This window comes from Macrobrachium nipponense, chromosome 8 (assembly GCF_015104395.2).
Source record: "Macrobrachium nipponense isolate FS-2020 chromosome 8, ASM1510439v2, whole genome shotgun sequence".
Taxonomy (NCBI): Eukaryota; Metazoa; Arthropoda; class Malacostraca; order Decapoda; family Palaemonidae; genus Macrobrachium; species Macrobrachium nipponense.
In genome coordinates this window covers 31,363,279-31,373,315 of record NC_087203.1, presented here as the reverse complement: position 1 = coordinate 31,373,315, position 10,037 = coordinate 31,363,279, and positions in this window count along the sequence as shown.

Genomic DNA, 10,037 nt, shown 5'->3' with positions numbered 1-10,037 from the left:
TGTCTTTAGAGCTTGAAAATGAAACCTTTGTGTTTTGAAACGTTGCAATAATTGTGTATTTTAAGGACCGCCTGAGATGTACTTCCTCCTGCAACAGTCTTCTATTGTTCGAGTTGCTAATAATCGCCATATCTTAGAACTTTATATATGTATATATATTATATACTATATATATATATATATATATGTATATATATATATATATTCTAGATATATAGATATATATATATCTATACTGTATTATAATATATATTATTATTCGTGAGATATAAATTAGATGAGTAAAATGAGCTGTTTCCGAATAAGCGTTGAGAGTGTAAAGTCCAGCAATTGCACTATAGTCAACCGGATTCCAGTTCACTGAACGTGACTTCAAGTCATTTACTAAAAAAGAAAAAAAAACAGAGAGAGAGAGAGAGAGAGAGAGAGAGAGAGAGTAAAGTATTATAAAGAGGAAGGAGAAAAACATACTGATAAACAAGAGATTTTATGAAATCCTGAGAGAGGAATGAGTGGTAGTGACCTTTGATCGATACTCGACGTCATCTATGCTTTTCTGGAACTTATTATAACTGGAATGGAATATGGAGAGGATGTATAAATGGAAGAGATAGAAACGTCAAACGTCAATAAAGAAAGTATGTATTTAATAGGTAATGTCAATTTCGTAGCAAACTGGTTTGGGCGGGATAGACCGTGCCAAGTTAGTTGCTTAGATTCGCTTGGAAATGTGCGTGTCTGAACCTAACCTAGACCATCAATTGTAGCCTTGAATGCTGTTTCATTCCACAACACAGAAGTTGTTGAGCCTTTGAGAATAGAACTCATTTGCTTTGACTGCCTGCCACAGCAGGCTTGTACTGAGGGGGGGTGGGTTGCTTGTGGGCGGGTGGTCTTTCTGGAAGTCCATATTTTGTGACTATCCTTATCATTGAACTGTACTTACCAAGTAATAAATAACAGTCTTTTGTTTTTTTGGCATGTCTTTTTTAATATAAATTTTGTTATTAAACATTAACATCATTCTTTAGAAGTAGGAAATACGAGTGATAATAGGAATATGATATAGGACACCATATTGGTAAGTTATTTCAAGTAAAATTCTGTTAACCAAAGTCAGTACTTTGAATAACATCTAATAGGGCAGAAGGGCATAGACAGCTTACCTAATTTTTCTTCTTAACAGCTAAATTAGCATTTTCACGTATTTCATCTTGTTGTATATATCTATATATGCAATGACATTTACAGAAGAAAAGGTTCAGTTTTGGGAAAAACGACCCCCCCCCCCACCCCCCCCCCCCCCCCCCCCCCGCCCGCCCCATAGAAAACTCTGGGTACGGACCTGTCCAGATATAACCAGTTTTAAAGATAACCGAATGATGTCTAGGCCAGTCCCTTACGACGCTCCTGATTGGCTGTTGATAAGCCAATCACAGGTTTGGAAACTCTCAGTCTTTCTCGAGACTTCACATAGGCAGGATGTATGTTCCACCTCTCCTGAGGGACACATCTCTCAAAAGTATCCCTCAGGAGAGGTGGAACATATCTCCTGCCTATGTGAACTCTCTCGAAAGACTGAGAGAGTTTCCAGCCCTGTGACTGGCTTATCAACAGCCAATCAGGAGCGTTGTCAGGGACGGGCCTAGACATCAGATGCACGGTTGATGTGAATCTACCACAGAAAATGGGATGGGACAGTTTTGGAGATTAGAGCAAGTGCGATTTCTAGGATTATATGCTACACTCTCCTTCTGCAAACTTGTTTATCCGCCCAGGTTGGGGCGTGGTAGGTAGGGAATTGAGGGGTTAGGGGAGACATGGCAGGCAGTACCGGGTTCCAGAGCAGCATAGCGTGCACCGTCAAGCTCGAAGTAAAATATACATTTTCTCAGTACATAATCATATTCTAAATGTTTACTTTGGCATTATTGATATTATCAGTATTGTGTGTGATTATTTCTCTCTCTCTCTCTCTCTCTCTCTCTCTCTCTTCTCTCAATATCGTATGTTGAATGAAGTTGACAGAAAAGAGAGAGTTTGAAACAGTTTTATTATTGTCAGTTTTTATAACTTACGCTGGTCATGGCTCCGGTTGTTAAAAAAAATTACATACTATGAGATTCAGGGCTTCTGTATCACGGTTTTTTCGCAATAACTTTTTATCTATGCATTTCATAAATATAACGCTTATTCAGAATACATATTATATCAACACATAAATTTTGAGTGTATTCTGCACTACGTAGGTTGAATAAATTTGGTACTTATAATGTAAAAGTGACCTTTTTTGAAGACGGGCCAACTTACTCAGAGAAAAGGTTTCGAACGCACTCGTTACGTAACTTATGACATCATTTCTTCCCTCTTTCTCGATGGATGATTGGCTATACGTAAACGAAGGCTAAACCTCTGGCAACAATGACATACAGATTTAAATACAAGCAAAGCAGTACACCTTTATTAACTCTGGAACCTCCCCACTGATAATTGTCATAATGATCAAACCAACAAAATATGTTAATAAATACAAAAACACTTCGATTATTAGTCTAACTCCCAAAATAAGTTTCCAAAGAAATTACAGTCTACTTTATAGATCACAATCAGATTGACATGATGTAAGGAATAGTTGGTAATTACCAAAAACATAGTAGACAAGCTTGATTTGATAACTGCTATATCCAATGTCAAGCAATTTTTATTTATTGGCTATCTATCTATTTACTGAAAAAAATAGCCGGTACCGTATATTGGCTTTAAACCTTCACCAATAATTATCGCCAGAATGGTGACTTCATGAGGCTCCACCCACTTTCGCCTCGTTATAATTCAGGATTACACTGAAGGCTACCATGGACATTGTTGGATTAGAAAATTTAACTTCTGGCTATAAAAACTAATTTCTCGAGTAGTTGTAAGAAGTGCTAAATGATCCTCAAGGATCCCAGCAGTTGGTCTAAACGTTTAATTCATGTATATTACTGCTATACTGTTGCGGCACTACTGCTACAGTAGTATTACTACGCTAGCACTGATACCTCACCCACATCTATGTATCGTTCCGCCATTCATAAAGTCTTTGGGTTTCAGAGCCGATGGCATTTCTGTCTGGTGGATGGGCGGGGCAACATTTAGTCATAAGGTGATTGTTTACCTTGCTTACGTAATGAATGTTTTTCGACTCTTGGCTCGTAATCATTGGCCATGGCGTCGGCCAGTTCATTTTTACTCTATAAAAATCAAAACTATTTGGTTTAGGTTATTGATAATGCTGACATAATTTGTGTGTGGTTGTAAAATATGCATATGCCAACTTTCAGCTACATCCGATGCTTTGACAAGGAGTAAAGTCCAAAAAACCGTGTTACAGAGACCCTGAATCTCATAGTAGGTTACATTAAATCATTTGGTTATATGAAATATCTACGTGATCTTTTCGAGTCAACAAAAATAGGCGAAGTTATTAGTGTCCCCTTATTTTATCAATGCGTTGTTCTTTGAGGAATTATCAGACAAGTTTAACATTTTCAGAAGACAACAAAAGTATGAGAATCATCAAACCACCGAGGCTACTTTTATCTGCGGACTAGACCTAGGCTGCCGATTGCAGAGTGGTTGCATAGATTAATGTCTGATTTTATAGAGGGATATAGGTACTCAGTTGGTCAATTATACACACGGTACAGTGCGATATCTCATTTGTGGGTATTTCAGTGGCTTAGTTAATTTCTTAGTTGAATGAAACGGTAGACTTCAGCAATGAAGAATCTACTGATTTTACTCAATTTCATGATAAATAACGTATTCAAGAATTAACGTTATTTTAGCGCTTAGCTGTGAGCCTAAGAGTCTGTTTGTACCGTCCGTTTCTGCACCTTCAGTTCTTCATCCCCATCGCTATCGTTAATCTAAGAGGGTCGGTTGCCTTGCCTCTACATCTCATGCAATTAGAGGTATTTCCCTTGAAACCTCACCCTATACTAAACGTCCCATTACTGAATAACCACTGGTTCCATGGAACATAAAAACACCATACAAACAAAACAACAAACCTATTCTCCATACCAGCGTCTCCTTCGCTTTATTGCGACATCTAACCCTTCGCCTCTTTTGACCTTGTACCCAAAAAGGTTCACCTCACTTTTTATACACTCACACTTACCACATGGCCACACTATGTAAATCTTGATATTTTTATATAATATCGGTGATCTTTATCACCCTGACACTTCTAATTTCTTAATTATGTAGACTCTCATGCCAGCGGTGTGGCGTAGGGCGTAGGCTGCCAGCGTCTGTGGACGTTAGTGTTCCTTCCAGTACCTAGCCTCCGAAAAGATGTATTTAAGAAAATATTGAAGTAATTTTGGTGGAATGCATTTAATGCTATTGTCAAAAATTAACTTTACAGTGCATTGCATAAATAAAAATGGGGATTATATAAATAAAAATGCCGATTGTTAATATTCTCAAATTTGTTTAAAATCGCCTGGTTGTAATTAGTGCAAAAATTTTCACTAACAGTATCAAAATATATAAGTATAGGTTACATTGAACAGATTACTGCCAGACCATTCAGTCTTTCTTGGCTCATTGTAGATCTCTGATAACGTTTGACTAATTACTTTTTTTGGCAGTTTAAACAATGTCACAACAAAGTTAGGTAAACACTCTTGCAACTTCTACTTGCACATTCACCGAAGGCAATTTAATGCTGCCCTACTATAGTAGATTCACATCAACCGTGCATTTGATGTCTAGGCCCTTGGGACTGGCCTATATACATCAAATGCACGGCTGATGTGAATCTACCATAGTAGGCTATCAGTTACCAATCTGCTGATCGGGACTGACTTCCTTATACTATGGAACAGTGTTGCCAGATGGTGCAGAGGAAATTTCAGGAGAAATTCAATAAAAAAAATTCAGTAGATATATGTAAAAATTCGGTACACACACACACATACAACATATATATATATATATATATATATATATATATATATATATATATATATATATAAGAGGTTCAGGAGGTCCATTGATACTTCACATAAAGGCCAAGATTTATTATAGAACGTTTTGCATATCAACTTTGTGCATCTTCAGTCTGTTAAAAGAGAAATTCATATACTAAAAACAAAAATAAGGATTCACAATAGTATTCATGTTAAAATGCAATAAAAATATAAATAGTTAAAAAAGAGAAGAACCACTGAGGTACCAACCAACTAGAATGGAAGGAAAGCAAGGAATGATTTTTGAGAGAGCCAGGTCCAAGACGTTGACTATGCCAGATGTAGAGGTGAAGCCGAGGTGTTGTTATTCAATGGGGGAACCAGCCTTTTAATAATTAATGGTTCCAAGGTAGTTAGGTGGTCCGGGTCTTTAGTGTAACCTATTATTGAGAAGTGCTGTTTCGATACATTTATTTTGCATTTGGTGGCATGATTCTTGATACAAGAAAATTCAAGATTACTAATTCTTTGACCTGTTCTATAACTGAAACCCATATGGCTACAATATCTCATCTGAAGTAATCTTCGAGTAGATCCCACGTAAGTTGCAAAATAAATGTATCGAAACAGCACTTCTCGATGACAGGTTACACTAAAGACCCGGACGCATATTTCCCAAGTCTGGAAGAGTTTAGGGATGGGGAAAATTAGGACCAATCAAAGCGCGTGGAGCTGATCCTTGACGTCAAAAGCCACGCCTTTTAGCTACACTCGGTCTCATAGCCATTACTGCCAGTCACATTGCCGAAGAAAAACTTCCCCATTTCACAATTTATAGCTTGTATAACCTATACATTTTAGTCAGATATATTGAAACATAATGCAACACCAATTCAACAAACAATATATTCTTCAAATGAGATACACCGTGAAATATATTTTGTGTTATTGGCTTCTCCCTCTTGGTAATAATGCTCATTCCCTCTTAATTCCTGCTCTCAAAGTCGATATTTACTGCATTAATAATATTTTTATGGCAAGTGGCTGTGGCTAAATTATATACTTGAACATCTGTGTTTAAATCCATTTAGAAAGAGTTGCGATAACACATGGGATGATATCAAATATACAAGATGGTAAAATTGATGGTATGGTAATGATGGTATACGACCTGTAATTAGCACTACAGACTACAGGCAGGAGGCCAAGAACTCTCAGCACTTCGACTCCCATCAAGAATCTTGGACTTTGAAAGTGACGGTTTTAAAAGCATGGAGCATGGAACGTTTTTCAAGCGTTATTGCCTGTTGTTTCAGGCTATAAAAAGGTGTTATGTACAGAACTAAAATAATAATTGCCTTATGCTTAAAAGAAATGTGGAGGATACAGTTTTGCTAACAAATTTACACATGTTCAAGTATATAATTTACACACATGTTCTAGTATATAAATTACACCTCGTTTGGTGCAATGTAGGCATTACTTGTTCTTTGCAGCGTCCCTTCGGCGCCTCGCTGCAATTACTTACATTCATTTTACTGTTACCTCCGTTCATATTCTTTCTTCCATCTTATTGTCCACCCTCTCCCAACAATTGCTTCATAGTACAACTGCTATGAGGTTTTCCTCCTGTAACACCTTCCAAACCTTTTACTGTCAATATCCGTTTCAGCGCTGAATGGCCTTAGTTGCCCCAGTGCTTGGCATAATGCTAAAAATCTATGTAAAAAAAAAGATATTATGCACTTAATTTAAGGCATACATTTGGCCATTGAGTGTGAGCTTGGATGAAAATAGTCGTATACTCATATACTGCCGTTGTCCCTAGTTTTAATTGATACGTGTTGAATATTTGCATAAAATTTTCTGTTGAAAGAAAGTTGGAAAAAAGTGTCATCCATATTTACTTTAAAGCATGTCGCAGTTCTAATAAATTTATGCATCAATTCTGCTCTAGTTCAGCTTAGTAAAAAGTCTACTGTAACTCCGTAAATAGGTAGTATTCTGTACTCCTATAATTGCTAAAAGTATTACATACTAATGAAATACTCATTTTGATTCTTTGCACACAATGAATGACAAGTACGAAAGGTTTACTAAGAATATTAGATAAATTAAATAATCAGTGTTTTCTTTGTAAACAATGAATTTTAAACAATAATCCCGTAAGGGCTTGCTAAAAATATTCAATACTGAATTTTATTGTCACTTTTTATTTGTTTGTACACAATGTATGAAAAGTAAAAAATCAAAAGCAAAATATTTTCAATAAAAACTTTATATATTTGTACACAATGAATAACAAGGACCAATCAGGTAAGGACATCTGGAAGGTTTTATGAAAACGGAATCCAGCTCAAAAAGGCAATATTTTACTACAGCTTATCAAGTGCACCTTGAAAAACAACCATATTCAGATTAGCTACTGACAGGATGAGTTTGTCATGTAACTATATTTGGTTACATTAGGCTAACTTAGATCACCAAAACAACAATACCGTAAGTTTCCTTAAGAGCACATTAGTTCTTGAAATAATTTAACGAATGAAGCTGAAACTGATCCTGTAAATAGTAGGACTATATCAGTCTGATTCCTGTTCATGGCCTAGTTATGACCAGTATATTGCTTTTATACAATGCACAGTAATGTGCATTACTACGAAATAGCATATGTCAATAGAAATCCGTAATGTAAGCCTACTCCCTCTCTCTATTTTCCCCTACAAACAGGTCAGATACCATCATTTTACCATCTTGTATATTGTTTGATTCATCCCGTGAGTTATCGCAATCCTTTATAAATGGCTTTAAACATGCATTTTCAAGTATATAATTTAGAAATTCGCGATGGGAAAATATTATTTACCAAGAGGGAGAAGCCAATAACATAATATATTTCACGGTGTATCTCATTTGAAGAATATATTGTTGTTAAATTAGTGTTGCATTATCTTTAGATATATCTGACTAAAATGTATATGTCATAGAAGCCGTAAGCTGTGAAATTGAGAAGAAAGTATTTCTTCGGCATCGTGACTGGCGGCAGTAATGGATATAGGATTGAGGAGAGAGCTAAAAAGCGTGTCTTGTGACGTCATGGATCAGCTCCACGCGCTTTGATTGGTCCTAATTTTCCCCATCCCTAAACTCTTCCAGACTTGGGAAATATGCGACCCGGACCACCTAACTACCTTGGAATCGTTAATTATTCCCCCATTGAATAACAACACCTCGGCTTCGCCTCTACATCTGGCATAGTCAACGTCTTAGACCTGGCTCTCTCAAAAATCATTCCTTGCTTTCCTTCCATTCTAGTTGGTTGGTACCTCAGTGGTTCTTCTTCTCTTTTTTAACTATTTATATTTTTATTGCATTTTAACATGAATACTATTGTGAATCCTTATTTTTAGTTTTTAATATATGAATTTCTCTTTTAACAGACTGAAGATGCACACAGTTGATGTGTGAAACGTTTTATAATAAATCTTGGCCTTCATGTGAAGTATCAATGGACCTCCTGAACCTCTTTATATATATATATATATATTATATATTATATATAGATATATATATATATATATATATATATATATACTATTTCAATGGTTGGTGAAGTATATATACAATCTTTTTCTCTAAATAAAACTTCCAATATTATTCGGATATAACTTCTTAAATTATTGATCATAATTTTGCTCTCACAAAACTTAACTATAAATGAATTACATATTAATTATCAGCCTCATCATCATCATTAGAGGTATCAGCTGTTGTATTCTGTTGAGAAGTCCTCTTGTAAATGGTACTATTCATTCGTTTATGGATCTTCAACTGCCGGAAGCACAATTTCTGTAGATTTTCTGGAAATCCTTTCAAAATTCAGTAGATTACAGCAGTGATTCGGGATTTCATGAGATCCATCAAAATTTCAGTAGATCTCATGAAATTTCGGTAGATGTGGCACACTGCTATAGAACGACGTAACACCGATGAATTTTTAGACCCTGGACAGCTATGCTATGTTTTTTTTTTTTTTCTCATCTGTCCAGTGTCCATCCGCCAGTGGGGTTTGCGCATGGTAACACTGCGTCCCGGGCTTTAAATAATATCCTATTTCGAATATTAAGGGTGTAATTCGCATACAGTAAATTATTAAAACACTTTTCAGTTGCAAATGTATACCCAGATATCCTTTTATTTACCTAAAACTTACACATAGCGTAACTATTTAAACCCCGGGATGCAGTGTTACCATGCGCGACCACCACAGGCGGATGGACAGATGAAAAAACAGAGTATAGTAGTAGCTTTGTGCACCCCTCTCCTATCCTATGCTACAGTCTCTGAAAGTGGGTCCCAAAAATTCATCATGGCATCCTCATTTCCGTTGGTTCCAGGCATTGATCTCCGTTTCCTTCTAAATCCCCATGTTATTGAACCATGTGTCACCACTGCCTTACTATGGTAAAAAAAAAAAATCCTTATTTTCAGTTTATTTGACATTCTTTTCTCACCTTACCCCTGATAGTTCAAATATTTTTCCTCCCAGCTGTTTATATCCAGCTTTCAACTTCAGCTTCACATTTTCACTCCCGGCTTAATGTAGGCCTACATCCTAAGTACTTGAAATTCTCTTACCTGAGGTGAATATGGAGCTCTTCTATCTTGTCTAAACAGCATTTCTCTTCTTTCTTGCTGGACACCATAGCCTAAGTTCTGTCATAATTCACCATCACACCAACCCATTCAAGAGATTCTTGCCACTCTCGTGCCTTTCTGTGTAATTCTTGTGTGATCACCAATTTATCTGCTTATATAGCTAAGTATACCTCAAATTTCATCTCCAATCCCTACATTCAGCGCATCCGTAACAAGAAGGTACAGACATAAATGATCTAAAAGCCGATCCTTAGTGTACCATACACTAGAGGATAAATGTTATTTATGAGAAAGTTACCACTGCAATTTTGGAATCATGTTTACAATTTTATTTTCCTAGTTATGAAAAATTACTCTTTCCAGCTAAAAGGTTTGTTGATATTTAAGTTAAAGGAATAGGATCAGAGTTAATATTTG